Genomic DNA, 17,468 nt, shown 5'->3' with positions numbered 1-17,468 from the left:
CCCATACCCTGTCGTCACACATGTATTCAGTTTGGTCAGCAGGTACTGGAGAAGAGGGAGGGGAAACACTCATCACGGACCTATAAAGGCAAAGGGTGGGACTAAATCCCCACAGGGGGAAGGGGCGCAGAGAGGAAAGCAAAAGGGGCGGTATGTAGTACCTCTAAAAAACTCTATGTCTCTATCCACATAGTGCTGCATAGCCCACGCCCGCTCCCCCTGCGTGTTCCTTGCTTGTGCTGAGAGACACTTTTATTTTAAACTGAGCTAAGGGAGGGAATGCAGGCAAGGAAGGGGGCCGGAACCATCTGCAGCCAGGGACCCCTTCCCTATCCTGGTTTGTGGTCCTATAGAGAAGATCACATTGTGAGAAAAGTGCAAAACTATCTGAGTTGTAAGTTTTAATGATTTGTTAGCAAATAGTCACAGCTTGAACAGGAGCAGAGTGGGTTAACACGCTGGTAGCTTGTGCCAATGTTTGACTTGTACATTGTATACAATATTCTTTACCTTCATCCTGCAGATCAATATTGTCAGTGCACCTGTTAGGATATCCGGGAAAGGTACAGCCTGCCACCCACACATAGAACAGCTATATGCAGCAAGGTCAGGATCACCCTTAAATGCTTGCACATAGCATGTATATGATAGAGTATGGATCTCCACCGACAGAGAGAGCTGTGGGACTGCGGAGAAGAGAACCAGGATGGTAGGATAGTGAAATCTACGCCCACTTGTACTCTATAAACAAACACATAAGCAAGGAGTCAGCAATCTCACAGCGCTCTCCACATCTCTACCTACTGGCAGGGTTTCTTCTGTAAGGTAAGGCTTCATAGTACATGACATACTGTATATATACTGTATAGTATCCGAAGGGCACACAGGACAGGTGAGCAGTGTGGACGTTTCAGAAAGACCTGTAACAATGAGAAAGGTAGAATGATGTAAGATAGCGAGAAATATTGTGTGTATGTTACTCATTGTTATACGCAAAGTGTAACTAATATCTGGATATTCTATCTATCTATCCCTCTATCTATCTATCTATCTATCTATCTATCTATCTATCCCTCTATCTATCTATCTATCTATCTATCTATCCCTCTATCTATCTATCTATCTATCTATCACACACCTGATGACTTTGACTTTGCATCCTCTTGATGCAATTAATGAAAAAGTCAAATCCAAAGGCTTCAATGAAAATAGAGCTGGAAACTTAATTTCAGGGAATCTTTGACATTTCTTCCCTTAGTTATTGGGTCTTTCTCATCCAGGGGTAGACATGTTCCCTGTTTAGGACATGTGTCATGGGCCCGCTCTGTCATGCTTGACCGCTTATACACATGCACAGTTCCATACATATTCACATTAGGCAAATATAAACAAATAAATAAAATATGCACATGCAAATACATTACACATACATGTACACATTACGCACACATATACTGTAAATAGTACACATTCAAAGGTATATAAAACACACAGTACACATGCATATAACATAGAAATTTTAGTAATGTATTTTTATCTTCCGATGTTTATAGCCTTAACTCTTATTTTGACTGGAACTTCACTACATAATAGGTTTTTTTTTTTCAGAGAAACTTGTCAATGTTAAAGAGTATCCATCACCAGTCTGGGGCTGCCATTTTTATTCAGGAATTGGGTGGGCAGCCTCAGATTGGTGATTTTTGCTAAGTAACACTTCTCACTAGCAAAAGAGGAAATCCTGAAGACCAGATTTTCAAGGAAAAGACAATTGTGACCCTTCTATGTGAAACAGCTTGATCGTTTGTATTTCTCTATCTATCTATCTATCTATCTATCTATCTATCTATCCATGTATCTATCTATCTATCTATCTATCTATCTACCTGTCTGTCTGTCTGTCTATCCCTCTATCTATCTATCTATCTATCTATCTACCTGTCTGTCTGTCTGTCTGTCTATCTATCTTTTTCACTCCCTGCATTGCATTTATTAATGAAGACTATTACAATTTTAAAATATGGGACCTAACTGCTCTCAAATATGGCATAGGAACTTAAAGGTAATAAGAATCCAATATAATGTCTATATCCTCTGTATTCTGTATGGCATCCAGAAGGTCATTTACAAAAAGAACTTGGTAATCTACATGATGGATTTGTTGATGAGTATGTAAAAGAATCTACCTTCTCTGAATGGTGATGGTGCTGCTTCTCGTGGATGCACTGCTAGTGCTTCATAGCATCTTATTGGAATCTTTTCCTTTGAATCTCGATTAAAGAGGTGGTTGGTTCACTTCTCTGCAATAGTGGCCACATCTCTGTAAAACTGATAGGGAAAACTTTTTCTAAATACCTTGTTCAACCAATTCTGCCTCTGAGTGGCGCTATTGCGGTCCTCTCATCCCCATGAAGTGACACCCCCCCGGGCTCAGTGACCTCTGAGATCCAGTGATGTCAGGTCAACTTCCAGCTGACTCGACATCATCGATGCCGGTCCCAGTCTCCCCAGAGACACAGCCCAGCATCACTCCTACTTGTGGTGCTGTGCAGCGAAGGAGAGAGCACGCGACATGCTGGGCTGTGATGAGCGGTGAAACGTCACCCATAGCCCAATCACTCAGGAAGACTGGGACCGGGCTCGGTGATGTTGGGTCAACTGGAAGTTGACGTGACATCACCGGATCTCAGAGGCATGGAATCCGGGAGGGGTCACTTCATGGGGAAGAGCGGACAGAAATAGCGCCGCTCAGAGGCAGAATTGGCTGAGCAAGGGATTTAGAAAAAAACCTCCCATATCAGTTTTACAGAGATGTGGTTACTATTGCAGAATAGTGAATCACCCCTTTAAATCTGAAAATATAATAACTTGGTGCCAAAAGGGTATTCCAATACTGGACAACTCATTAATTGACTCTCATGGAGGTGTATATTTTATTCAAAAAGTAATTTATCTCTTCTATTGGAGCCATTCCTTCTTATGCACCGCATAATTAGAAAATTGAGTAGAAACTGTGTGTAATTTATTTTCAGTATAACTACAGATGTTCTGTGAAGACCACAGAGGTTTGTTTGAGAACATTAAGGATGAAACAGCATCATAAAAACCAAGGATCAAACCAGACAGGTCAGAGATAAAGTTGTGAAGAAGTGAAAAGCAGGGTTAGGTTATAAAAAAATACCCCAAGCTCTGAACATCTCACAGAGCACTGTTCAATTCATCATCCAAATAATGAAGGAGTATGCACAACTACCAAGACATGGCCGTCAACCTAAACTGACAAGCAGCCAAGAGGCTCATAGTCACTCATAGGTGCTTGCAGAGATTCTCAGCTGAGGTGGGAGAATCTATCCACAGGGCAACTATTAGTCGTATATTCCACAATTTTGGCCTTTATGGGAGAGTGGCAAAGAGAAAGCGATTTTTGAATGTATGCCATAATGAGTCATCACAGAAAAAGGCAGCTTGCCTTACCAATATTAGATCACAATACCAATGCATTGCAGGATGCAGCAGACCTCTATGACAAAAACAGGGCAGCACAGGTGCAAAATACTGGTTTCCTTCTAATAATTGGGGTGTCTGCCCTGAGGGGTTTATTGTACAGTGCTGTCAGCCATCTTGTTCTAAAAGATTGTAAGTCAACAATAGGCTGTAACGCTGCTTTCACACCTCTGGTTTTAGCAGAGCTAGCCAATTCGGCTCTAAAATCTATGTAACGGATGCGGCGACAAAACCGCATCCTTTGCATAAGTTTTTTACATGCGTCCTGTCCGGTTTTTGCCACTTGCGGCAGGCTACTGAGCATGCGCTGTGGAAAAAAAAACGCATGCGGCGGCTGGATGCGGTTTTTGCCGCAGGACGCCGCATGCGGCGTCCATAGGCATGCATTGCAAATTGCGCCGGATCGGCCGGATGCGGCGCGATGCGTTTTTTTGCCGGTCAAAAAACAGTGCCAGGCAACGTTCCATCCGGCTGCCGCATCAGCTAAATCTGCCGCATGCGGCAAAAACCGGACGGAACGCAAGCCCATGCGGCACAATACGGCACTAATGTAAGTCTATGAAAAAAACCCACAACCGGTGGCAAAAAAAAACGGTTGAATTTTTTCTGCAAAGCGCCGGATTCTGCCACACAGGAAAAACCGGATGTGTGAAAGCAGCCTAAAACCGGACACTGTGCATCACATGTGCCTGTGTGATTGGTGTCCTATGAAAGCCTCTTTTGTGTGCATTTATAATACCTAGACAACTACCCCTTCCAATAGGAGGTTTGTGAGTGGTTGTTACATCAGTATTTTTCACCTGTGATGTCCCCACCTTTATCATGGAGGTCTGATGCATCCTATATTGCTTTGAAATTGTGATCTAGAGTAGGTTAGGAAGACTGCTTTTTCTGTGACTTTTTTTTTTAATTTGATTCCTTTACTGGGAATTGTTTCAAGCCATAATAAGTCCCAATTTGCAGTATTCAAAAAGTCGCTGCTTATTAGGCTTCTGGGATCACATGTTGTAAGGAAGGCTATCACATCTGCTCCTCATACTTAGGTTTGAAGAAATCTTCCACCCATGCCAACTATAGTTTCTGTTGTGTGGGTATGTATGCAATGGTGTCCCAGATTTGTTGGCGATAGTAGCCTGTGCTTGGTGTTGTTGTGGAGTTTACCTGTCATCTTGTTTTCACCATGCTTTTGTTTTCCTTTGAATCTCTTGTCTTATATCTGTGTGTGTGCTGTGTGACAAAGTTTTTGTTTCCCCTGTTTGTATATTTCTGCGGGTTAAATCACATTCCTCTCCTGGTCCCACCTGGGAGAGAGGAGGGGGTATACGATCGACACTGGTCAGGAGCAGAGCCAGGAAGCAGACTCAGACATTCCCACCATTAGGGGTATCTCTGAGAATAGGGATATCACAGGGCTAGTCTGAGCGTGAGCTCAGGGCCCCCGGTTTCCTGCTATCCCAATAGTCCTGTGTGACATTATAGTCAGCCAGACTTAATTTGCTGTAAGAACCCTGTTGCTGCTCTATCTAGGCAGTGGCTGGCCCTGTCTCTTCAGGTGGTTGAATTAAAGGGGGCTGCATACCAACAAGCACAGTCCGCCGAATTAAAGGGGGCTGCATACCAACAAGCACAGTCCGCCACACTTGTGCAATCCGTGTTGGTAGCCGGATCATCAGAACCCAAACTGCCCCTCCTGGAAAGATTTTTGAGGGAGTGCACCCAGTTTTTAATCTTTAGAAAAGCATACACATTGTACTTTCGATTATGTCCTCACTCCTCTAAAGATGAGGCTGAAAGGGTGGGAATTGTGGTCTCACTCCTGAGTGGGGATCCGCAAGCATGGGCTTTTTTCTTGACCCTGTGAGTTTTTCTCTGCACTCGGTCTCATCTATGAAGATCCTGATAAAATATCATTAGTCGAGTCTAAAATCTGTTCACTGCTTCGGGGAATCGGCCAGCAGAGGGTTATTGCGCCAAGATCTAGCGCTGGTCCATAAATACTCTGTGGAGCGTCCCTGAGCTTAAAAAAACAGATTTTTTATTGTGTAACCAAGTAGATTAAAGAGGCATCTATGTATGCAACTCCTCCGTCTCTGGAGTGTGCCATGTCGCTTGTAATTCGGATTGATTGTTTCTGACAGTGGTGTCATGATACCAAGTCTTTCTAGGAAGGGGTAACTGAACCAACATTTCCATTCGGAGTCCTCACCCACGTTTTTGCAGCTTGTTGGGACGTCCCATGAGAGGAAAAGCTGCTAGAAGAGGAGAAGCTTGTTTTTGTTGTGTCAAAATGGGACACTTTGTTGGTACCTGTCCCTCTATGCCCAAGGGAAATTGCAAAATCAACAGTGACATCAGCAACACAAGGCCTAAGCCACACGGCGAGAAAATCCGTGCGAGTGGAGTGCGATAAAACATCACATTCCACTCGGACCAATTCTAGCCTGTGTGTCAGCACATGAGCGATTATTTTCTCAGCCCTAATCGGACCGAGAAAACAATCACAGCCTGCTGCAACTGTAATGCAAGACTCTTTCTCTCGCACCCATTCAAGTGAATGGGGCAAGAGAAAAATCGCACTGCACTCGCGGTACACTGGTGTACCATGCATGCAGAGCGAGAGTCGCAATAGCCGGCTACGGATAGCCTCCCTCCCCTCCTCAGTGCCGGCCCGCCCCTCCGCAGCGCTGGCCTACCCCTCCTCAGAGCCGGCCCACCCCCCGCAGCTGAGGTCCGCTCGCACAGTCGGACCGCAGTCGCAGGGATACTAGCATGACACTCGACTCCTACTGTGCTGCCAGCGCGAGCCGAGTGTCATGCGAGCATCGCAGTAGTGCCCTGTGTGGCCCCAGCCTTAATTGCAATGTTGCGCATTTGAAAACCGCAGCAACTATCAAATTGCCCTGCAGATTTTCTCTGCAACTAAGGGATAAGACTTCAGGAAAAACACTAATACTGTATATATTAAGTATGTAAATGCACTGCATATTTGCCTGTTGGGAATGGACACTAGATGTGGCTGCATATGGCTCTACTGTGTGGCTACTGTACAGTGGCATTACATGGTCAAAGTTTGGTTGTACAAGGTGCTATCCAATGATTTATGAACCATAGTATCCCTTGGGGGTGTGGGCTGTGTACGTTACTACATGTGCTTTAGATCCAATAATTAGCTGTCTATAATGGTACTATGTGAGTTCTGTATGGCAGCATAAATGATTGGGCGGCCCAGGGTCACAAATCTGCTCTGTTTTCCAAAGAACTTCACTTACGCAACTGAGATGATCTATTATTACATACTATTGCGCTGGCTCCTTCTCTTCTGGAACATTTGGGACTATTTTCATTACAATTATACTCATAATGAACATTGTTTCTCCACAATATTTGTTCTAAGTTCTGAATGTTCCAGAAGGAAAAAAGCCAGTGTAATAGTATAATTAAAGAGGACGTGTGTTTTCACATGTCACTAGTGAAGTAGTGTAATCTACGAGTTTGTACCAAACGCAAGGGAACATGTACTACAAGTTGATAACAGAATAACACAATTAATATAACTAGATTACAGTGTCAACAGTCAATTTAGATGTATTACTCGATGAATGATAGCGGGGCTATTGCTGTCTAATTGGTAGAAAACCCTGGCAGGGAAACCTATCCAAACACTGATTCTCATCACATGCCTAGTCTTCTCGATCTCCCGGGCTGCAGGAAGATACATATGAGGTGTATCTCACATAAAAGCTAAACAAACATTTATTTAAGACAAAGGAAATAGGTAAAGCTCTCATTCAAAAAAATCTGGAAGCCATTCAGTCTTGAACTCCATGATATACTGTACTTTGGATGGGGATAGGACATGTGCAAGGGAAATAACAAGATCATAATGCAACTATCACCATTAATCATATCAAAAGGGGTCCTAGAAAGACCAAATATATGTAATATACCCCAAGTATAAAAATATTCTTTATTACTTCTTTTGTTATAAACCATATATCACCCATAGAAAAAAATCATAAAAATACACACTATATCAAAATTACATATAGACTAATAACAATAACATAGATATTAGAAAAACCACCCCTGTAGACTCCCCTAAAAAAATTACTCCTCCCTAGCCAGTGGAGGAACACCTTGTTGTAATGGGCGTCCTCTCGCTCACCATGGGACATCCCTAGAAAAACCTCCTATCTCCCTTACCATTCATAAAAATATATATAATAATTGTTAAGGAGAAATGATGTAAAAAGAAGTAAAAGCAAGGGAAATATAGATGAAGAACATAGAAGAGACAGGGATAATATATATCTTAGAGACCAAGGTGTTGATATAAAGGAATACATACCCGGGACAGTTCTTTAACAATTAACCTTTCAAAACCTTGTCCTTGTTTAAGTGTATAGGTTATGAGTGCCAAAATTAGTCTGTAAATGCCAATATTTTAACACTCCATAGGAGACCACCTTCTCAGACTCATAATTCTTATTGTTGGTGTCAAGGTTGCCAGTATATACATCCAGTTGCCCTGCAGCAAACCTACACCCTCTTAGTATAATTGTAAAAATTGAGTCTCTTTTACAGTCATATGAAAAAGTTTGGGCACCCCTATTAATGTTAACCTTTTTTCCTTATAACAATTTGGGGTTTTGCAGCAGCTATTTCAGTTTCATATATCTAATAACTGATGGACTGAGTAATATTTCTGGATTGAAAGGAGGTTTATTGTACTAACAGAAAATGTACAATCTGCATTTAAACAAAACTTGACTGGTGCAAAAGTATGGGCACCCTTATCAATTTCTTGATTTGAACACTACTAACTACTTTTTACTGACTTACTAAAGCACTAAATTGTTTTTTTTTAACCTCATTGAGCTTTCAACTTCATAGGCAGGTGTATCCAATCATGAGAAAAGGTATTTAAGGTGGCCACTTGCAAGTTGTTCTCCTATTTGAATCTTCTATGAAGAGTGGCATCATGGGTTCCTGAAAACAACTCTCAAATGATCTGAAAACAAAGATTATTCAACATAGTTGTTCAGGGGAAGGATACAAAAAGTTGTCTCAGAGATTTAAACTGTCAGTTTCCACTGTGAGGAACATAGTAAGGAAATGGAAGAACACAGGTACAGTTCTTGTTAAGCCCAGAAGTGGCAGGCCAAGAAAAATATCAGAAAGGCAGAGAAGAAGAATGGTGAGAACAGTCAAGAACAATCCACAGACCACCTCCGAAGACCTGCAGCTTCATCTTGCTGCAGATGGTGTCAATGTGCATCGGTCAACAATACAGCGCACTTTGCACAAGGAGAAGCCGTATGGGAGAGTGATGTGAAAGAAGCCATTTCTGCAAGCATGCCATAAACAGAGTCGCCTAAGGTATGCAAAAGCACATTTGGACAAGCCAGTTACATTTTGGAAGAAGGTCCTGTGGACTGATGAAACAAAGATTGAGTTGTTTGGTCATACAAAAAGGCGTTCTGCATGGAGGCAAAAAAACACGGCATTCAAAGAAAAGCACTTGCTACCCACAGTAAAATTTGGTGGAGGTTCCATCATGCTTTGGGGCTGTGTGGCCAATGCAGGCATCAGGAATCTTGTTAAAGTTGAGGGTCACATGAATTCAACTCAGTATCAGCAGATTCTTGGCAATAATGTGCAAGAATCAGTGATGAAGTTGAAGTTTACAGGGGATGGATATTTCAGCAAGACAATGATCCAAAACACCGCTCCAAATCTACTCAGGCATTCATGCAGAGGAACAATTACAATGTTCTGGAATGGCCATCCCAGTCCCCAGACCTGAATATCATTGAACATCTGTGGGATGTTTTGAAGCGGGATGTCCATGTCTCAGCGACCATCAAACTTAACTGAACTGGAATTGTTTTGTAAACAGAAATGGTCAAATATACCTTCATCCAGGATCCAGGAACTCATTAAAAGCTACAGGAAGCGACTAGAGGCTATTATTTTTGCAAAAGGAGGATCTACAAAATATTAATATCACTTTTATGTTGAGGTGCCCATACTTTTGCATCGGTCAAATTTTGTTTAAATGCGGATTGCACACTTTCTGTTAGTACAATAAACCGCATTTCAATCTACAAATATTACTGAGTCCATCAGTTATTAGATATATGAAACTGAAATAGCTGTTGCAAAAACCCAAATTGTTGTAAAGAAAAAAGGTTAACATTAATAGGGGTGCCCAAACTTTTTCATATGACTGTAAAGGGGGCTTTACACGCTGCGACATCGCTAATGCGGAGTCGTTGGGGTCACGGAATTTGTGATGCACATCCGGCCGCATTAGCGATGCCGTTGCGTGTGACACCGATAAGCGATTTTGCATCGTTGCAAAAACGTGCAAAATCGCTAATCGGCGACATGGGGGTCCATTCTTAAAAATCGTTACTGCAGCAGTAACGAAGTTGTTCCTCGTTCCTGCGGCAGCACACATCGCTGCGTGTGACGCCGCAGGAACGAGGAAGCTCCCCTTACCTGCCTCCCGGCTGCTATGCAGAAGGAAGGAGGTGGGCGTGATGTTACGTCCCGCTCATCTCCGCCCCTCCGCTGCTATTGGGCGGCGGTTCAGTGACGCTTCAGTGACGTCGCTGTGACGCCGCACGGACCGCCCCCTTAGAAAGGAGGCGGTTCGCCGGTCACAGCGACGTCGCCGGACAGGTAAGTGTGGCGCCCCTGACCTGGTCAGGCACCACAGAGTATTGCACCCATGCGGGAGCAATGCTTCCAGGTAATCTCCAAAGGCCAGGATGAGGTGCACACACAAACATATAGTGACCAGGCCTCCCACATTACCAGAGGGGACCCTTGGGTAGCCAGAAGGGGTTAACTTTCAATTCCCAGCTGGGGGTGTGTTCAGGGGCTGGTTGCTAGGAAGCAGGGCAGAGAGAGAGAGGAAGGAGGAGAGTCTGGAGGAAGAAGTTGAAGTGTGTGGAAGGGAGCAGAGGAGCTCTCGTGTCAGACAGGTCCTGAGGAGTGCAGTAGCTGAAAGCGGGGGAGAAAGGAGTACCGTGGGTCGGCCTGAAAATCATCCAGAGAGAAGGGTGGCTGAGTACGGAGATCCCGGTATCCGAGCACACAAGGGGAACTAGGTCCCCAGTACAGGCAGCAGATCATCCAGAGCTGCTTAACCTACAGGTGGGGGGGGTACTTCATGCCCTCACCACGACTACACAGAGCTTGAGCCAAGCAGCAATCACCAGGCCCATAAGGGGACAGGGCCAGAAGCCATCCCACCAAGGCCACGCTGCCGGCAGACGAGCCAGAGAGAGGGGAGCAGGGTGGTAACAGCTTCCCTGGAGGGGTCCTACCACGCTTCAAGCAAAGGATCCTCCTAAAACAGAAAGAGTGCAAGGAAGGCGAGTGGACAGCTACCCTCAGAACGGCCTCCTGGAATTCCTGGTTCAACCTGGTTATCACAGTGTCGCCCGGGCATCTCACCGTGACCTCCAAACAGTGAGTAAACACGTTGAAAGACCTCTTGGACTGTGTTTGAGTCATTCTGCGACCTGTGGTCCCACACACATACACCGGGGCCTGGGGCTTGCCTCACTCTCAGGGGGCTAATATACTGACTGCACCCACCATCAGCCCCAGGCATCCCTTAATCTGCAGTGGCGGTCCCCGCTGACCGCAATACTGAGAGTGGCGTCGCGACAATCCTAAAAGAAGGTTCCCTACCTGTGACCAGACTGTTCCATCCACGTGGAGTCCCTGAAGGTACTGCACCGACACATACTAGCGGGGCTTCACAACTTCTGGCGTCACGAACAGGATAAGGACTAGACCTGTTCAGACAGGTGACCGTGTGCCTCAGAGGTCCGACCGCAAAAATTGAACCGCCGCCATATTGCCATCTTCAAAAGCGCGCGCTGCAGCCCGCGCGAGGGAGAAGAGCACCGCCCACGAAGAGGTGTGGCCGCCCCAGAACCCCCACAATTCGGAGAGCGTTCTGACCCAGGAAGTGGAAAGGGGGCGCGGAGATTTTTGAAGAAAAATGGACGCTGCAGGAGGTAATGCCCCTGGTCAGGGCGACGCAGCCCAAGCGATGCCAGCCCCCGTCGCGCTGGACGCAGCAGCGCCTGGTGCCGGTGCCGCGGTCGCAGCCGCGCCGGCTGAAATCTCCCCCATAATGCCAGTTTCCTTGCTGTATGTCCCAGGAGCGCAATGGCTGCCCCAATACGCCGGTAAAATAGACACGCTGACCGGGTTTAAGAAGAAGATCAGCACCCTGCTAGACATGCACGCGATGACTGGTAAGCAGAGGGCCGCTGTGGTGCTGGGACAATTGACTGAGGCAGCAGAATTGGAAGCTGAGTCCTGGACCAATGATGACCGGAGCTCTGTTGAGACCATCTTTGCCAAACTAGCAGCTGCTTTTGAACACCGCACCGAGGGAGAGCTGAGGACGGACTTCTATAACTGCCGGCAGAAGCCCCAAGATAGCATAAGAGCCTATGCCCTCAGGCTGCAGGCTGCACTACGGGCTCTCAAGCTGGTGGACCCTGTCAGTGATCAGGAAGGAAACCGGATGATGAAGGAACAATTCTTGCGGGGCCTGCGCTCTCCTGAGGATGGGAAGCAGATGAAGCTGTGGTCCCTGGAACACCCTGACGTGGACTTTGCCATTCTGAAAGACAGGGCAGTGAAAGCACTCCAACCTCCTGTGGACACAGACCCCGTCGCACCAGCATGGCCTGCCAGTTCCACGGCTGCAGGAGCGGAATCCTCCTCGCAGGCCCTGGTAACTGCAAAAGGACTCAACACGCCAGCAGAGACCATAAATACACTATCCTCCCAGGTGCAACAGCTCACTAAGGACGTCGCACAAATCCTGAAAGCAATGCAGTTGCCCTCAGAGACCAAAGTCCCTCATCGGATCCTGCTAGCTGACAACCCAGAGGACGTCCCTTGGATGCGGAGGAGAAGAGGTCCCCCAACCCGAGGCAGGAGCAGTGATCGCTATGACTCATCTGGACAACCCATCTGTCGTCGGTGCCAGGAGGCAGGACACTATGCAAGGGCCTGTCCTTTAAACGAGCCAAACCTGGGGCCGGGGGCCAGTCCTCAGGATTAAGAAGATCAGGCCCAAGTCGCTGCTGTGATCAGTACGTGGGTGGACGTCCTGTCCTGTCCATCGTCCTGGACGGGATCCCTACCCCGGCGTTATTGGACACCGGCTCTCAGGTCACCACGATCCCGTATGTCCTTTATCGGAGGTTTTGGTCGGACGACGATCTCCGACCACCGGACCCCTCCCTCACCATCTATGCTGCCAACGGACAACCTATAGACCAGATCGGGGTCAAAGAGGTAACCATAAAGGTGGGAAGGCAGGAAATGAAGGGACAAGGACTGATTGTTGTGGACACTGATATTAGAGAAAGGAACCCGCAAATGATTTTAGGCACTAATGTCATAGAAAATTGCCTAGGGGAAGTGTTGTTGTTGCTTCACCAGATTGTTGAAGGTGCTGAGGGCAGGTCGCAAAGAGCCTTGCAAAAGGAGATCCGAATCATTCTGAGGAAGCAACAGGTAAAACAGGCTGGCGGTGAGATTGGTAGTGTACGGGTGATGGATGCTAACCCCATTGTGATACCCCCACGGAGTGAAATGATGATGTGGTGTAGAGCAGCGGTAGGTCTCAGAGGACAAGACTACCAGGCTGTACTAGAGCCCACTCATTCAGACCACTGGCCCACGATTCTGACAGCCAGGGGGGTAGTTGATGTACACAAGGGACGAGTGCCTGTACGAGTGTTGAACTGTGGGGAGGAGGAAGCCAGACTACCAAGGTACGCTACCATAGCCAAACTGTTTACATGCTCAGATGACGCCATAACACCTGTAGGTCCCCTGACACAAGCTGACTCAAAAGAGGGCGAGACCTCCCAAAAGCAGTTAGAGGATTGGTGCCAGAAACTACACGTGGGGACTGACTCTACACCCGACTACCAGAAACATGGGGTTTACAGGGTCGTGCAGGAATACGAGCAGGTCTTTAGTAAGAACCCACTAGACTTTGGTAGGATCAAAGGGGTGCAACATCACATACCCACAGGCAGTCATCCTCCCATTAAGGAAAGACATAGGCCTATTCCACCAGCCCATTACCAGCGCACAAAGGACATGCTGAAGGACATGAAGGAGGCAGGCGTCATAAGGGACAGTTGTAGCCCCTGGGCGGCTCCCCTGGTCCTGGTAAGAAAGAAGGATGGCACGATGAGGATGTGTGTGGATTACAGACGGATAAATCAGATAACACACAAGGATGCCTACCCTTTGCCAAGGATAGAGGAATCCCTCGCTGCCTTGAAAGCCTCTAACTACTTTTCTACCCTAGATCTTACTAGTGGCTACTGGCAAGTATCTGTAGCAGAAGAAGATCGGGAGAAGACGGCCTTCACCACCCCAATGGGCCTCTGTGAGTTCAACAGCATGCCATTTGGACTCTGCAATGCCCCCGGGACCTTCCAGAGGCTTATGGAATGCTGCCTAGGGCACCTCAACTTTGAATCCGTCCTGCTCTACCTGGATGATGTCATCGTGTACTCCAAGACCTACGAGGACCACCTGAAACACCTGGCTGAAGTCTTTGAAGCACTATCCCGATATGGAATGAAGCTGAAACCATCCAAGTGCCATTTACTGAAGCCAAAGGTCCAGTACCTAGGTCACGTGGTCAGTGCAGAAGGAGTAGCACCGGACCCAGAGAAGGTCACAGTCATCCAGGAATGGCCCACACCTACTACCGTCCGGGAGGTACGTCAGTTCCTTGGCTTGGTAGGCTACTACAGGAGGTTCATCAAGGGCTACACGAAAATGGCAGCGCCTTTGCAAGAGCTCCTGGTAGGCCACCCAAAGAAGAAAGGAAAGACCTCCGGCCCGCCATTTCACTGGGGAGAAGCAGAAGAACACTCCTTCAGACAAATGAAAGGGGCCTTGACGGGTGAAGAGATCCTAGCCTACCCTGACTACAGTCTACCATTTGTACTGTATACAGATGCCAGTAATGTGGGACTGGGAGCAGTGCTTTCACAGGTGCAGGAAGGCAAAGAGCGTGTGATTGCTTACGCCAGCAGGAAGCTCAGGCCTACTGAAAGAAACTCAGAAAATTATAGCTCATTTAAGCTAGAGTTCCTGGCCATGGTATGGGCTATCACAGAGCGGTTCAAACACTACCTGGCAGCCACCAAATTCACTGTCTTCACGGACAACAACCCCCTGACCCACTTGGATACTACTAAATTGGGTGCCATGGAGCAGCGTTGGGTAGCCCGACTGGCGAATTATGACTTTACTGTCAAGTATCGAGCTGGCCGCAAGAACGGCAACGCAGATGCTCTGTCCAGGATGCCTCACCTAGCAGACGAGGGTGAAGATGTAGATGATCTTGAAGAGATTGAGCTGCCAGCGTTCCATCGCCATGGAGCAAAACAGTGTCGGCAGTCGCGTGCCAACCGCCAAGAGGTGACCCTGAACCCACTACCTCACTACAACTGGAAGGAGACCCAGGAAAATGATCCAGCGGTAGGCTTGGTAAAGAAACTGATCAGCCAGCCGGGCGCCAGCCTTGACAAAGGAGCCCCACCTGAGGCACAGTACCTATGGAAGGAGAGGGGTCGATTATTCATCTATCAAGACAAACTTTACAGGAGCATCATTGACCCGAGGACGCATGAGAAGGTGTGGCAAGTGATTGTACCACAGAAGGACACGAGGATGGTGCTAGAAGCCTATCACAATGGTGCAGGCCATTTTGGTTGGAAGAAACTGGAGGCCCTACTTAAAGTAAGATTCTACTGGGTGGGCATGAGATCTGCCCTAGAGAAGTGGTGTCGAAACTGCGGGCCCTGCAATCTTAGAAGAAAAGACCAGCACAGCCAGAGAGCACCACTCCAGCCAATCCAAACTAAACGGCCTTTGGAGATCGTGGCCCTGGACCATGTAAAGTTGGCACCCAGCAGACAAGGCTACAACTACGCTCTCACTATGGTTGACCACTACTCCAGATTCCTGGTGGTAGTACCAGTCAAGGACTTGACAGGTCAAACTGCAGCCAAAGCTTTCCAAACATACTTCTGTCGACCACATGGTTATCCAGATCAAGTGCTCACTGACCAAGGACCAGCCTTTGAAGCTGAAGTGTTTAAGGAGTTTTGTAACCTATACGGCTGCCAGAAGATCCGTACTACGCCTTACCATCCCCAGACCAATGGCATGTGTGAGAAGATGAACCACATCATTCTCGACCTTCTGAAGACTCTCCCACTAGAAGAACGAAGTCAGTGGCCGGAAAAGCTGCCCGATCTAGTGGACATGTATAACAACATCCCTGTGAGTTCCACGAACTGCACACCGGCATACCTGATGAGGGCCAGACCAGGGAGATTGCCAGTAGATCTGGAAATGGGAGTTGAGACCCCTGAAGACCATCCACAAGGTGCTGATTGGGATTCCAACCGCCAAGCCCAATACAAGAAAGTACAAGAGTGTGTGGAGCGAAGCCTGACTCAGCAACGTGAGAAACAAGAAAAGGCCTACAATCGAAAAGCACCTGCTGTTCCTTTGATGCCAGGAGATATAGTTCTCAAAAGAAAGAGAAGACGTCATAAACTTGACAATCACTGGGAAGAAGAACCCTATACTGTGTTACCATCGACGCTTAGCAATGAAAAGACATGCCTTATCAGCAAAGATGGAGGAAAAACAACAGCTGTCGTTTCTAGAGATCGCTTAAAGAAATGTCCTGAACAACTAAGAATCCCTGAAGAAATTCCCAACCCTTTGCCAGTTCAAGAACCAAAAGAAAAGATGATCCATACTGTACTTGGAGATTTTCCAGCAAGTTGGCCTCAATACAATGGAGCAGTAGTTATTCCGGTTATTACATTCCCTCAATCTGGAGAAGTAAGAGACCCAGAAGAACCTGTTCAGAACCTGGAAGAGCCAAATGTAGCTGAAGCAGAAGACCATGCACTGGCATCAATACCTAGTACACCTATTATTCACATTGAGACACATACATCGGGTGGGAGGACACAACCTCAGACAGATGACAGTATAGTACTGCGTAGATCAACCCGCAGCAACTTTGGTCAGCTCCCATTACGCTATAGAGAAAGTACAGTTTAGTTCAAAGTGACGGTATGAAATGTAATGTTTAACCTGTTTACAGTTAAGTAACGTTTAAGTGAAATGTGCCCACAAGGACTATTGTGAGACCTCTTTAAAATGTTTTCTTTGCACTAGTTCACGTGCACTTTAAAAAATGGACCACCGGTTATGAACTGGCTTTAACCACAAACTTTTGCATTGTAAAAAGTTACCTCCTTGGTATCAACCACAGAGTCTGCCTGTTGAGGGGCATGGCTCTGCACCAACAAGGGGGCACGCCTGTTTATGGGGCCTGCCCTCCAACACTCGGAAGCGGGTACGCCTGTTTATGGGGCCTACCTTACACCACTCTCCTCAGGAGAGGAAGATTGGAGGAAAGGTCTGGGGAATGTGATGGCCCAGCCCTGGTCACCAAAAGGACCGGCGACCTACCTCCTGGAGGTTTTTGGGTGGGGTTCGGACATGTGGGTGGTTGGTGGTGGAATGGTACCTGGTATGTTTAAATGTAAATAATTGCCCCTGCGTGGGAAAAGTTTGTATTTACCTTTTTCTCTTGTCTTTGCAGCCCGAGGACGTGCTGATGATAACTAAGGGGGAATGTGGCGCCCCTGACCTGGTCAGGCACCACAGAGTATTGCACCCATGCGGGAGCAATGCTTCCAGGTAATCTCCAAAGGCCAGGATGAGGTGCACACACAAACATATAGTGACCAGGCCTCCCACATTACCAGAGGGGACCCTTGGGTAGCCAGAAGGGGTTAACTTTCAATTCCCAGCTGGGGGTGTGTTCAGGGGCTGGTTGCTAGGAAGCAGGGCAGAGAGAG

General features: G+C 46.9%; 1 protein-coding gene across 1 annotated transcript in view; it reads left to right on the top strand.

Moving 5' to 3' along the window:
* The first annotated feature begins 577 nt into the window (after positions 1-577).
* Positions 578-17,468, top strand: part of LOC142309927 (neuropeptide Y receptor type 4-2-like) — a 45,616-nt gene continuing 28,725 nt past the window's right edge. The window contains exon 1 of the mRNA XM_075347396.1: positions 578-825. The gene's annotated coding sequence lies outside the window, so the exon portion shown is untranslated. The remainder of the gene's footprint in view (positions 826-17,468) is intronic.

This window comes from Anomaloglossus baeobatrachus, chromosome 5, assembly GCF_048569485.1.
Source record: "Anomaloglossus baeobatrachus isolate aAnoBae1 chromosome 5, aAnoBae1.hap1, whole genome shotgun sequence".
In the NCBI taxonomy this organism is placed as follows: domain Eukaryota; kingdom Metazoa; phylum Chordata; class Amphibia; order Anura; family Aromobatidae; genus Anomaloglossus; species Anomaloglossus baeobatrachus.
Note: the sequence above shows the minus strand (reverse complement) of the source record. Positions and strands in the feature narration are given on the sequence as shown.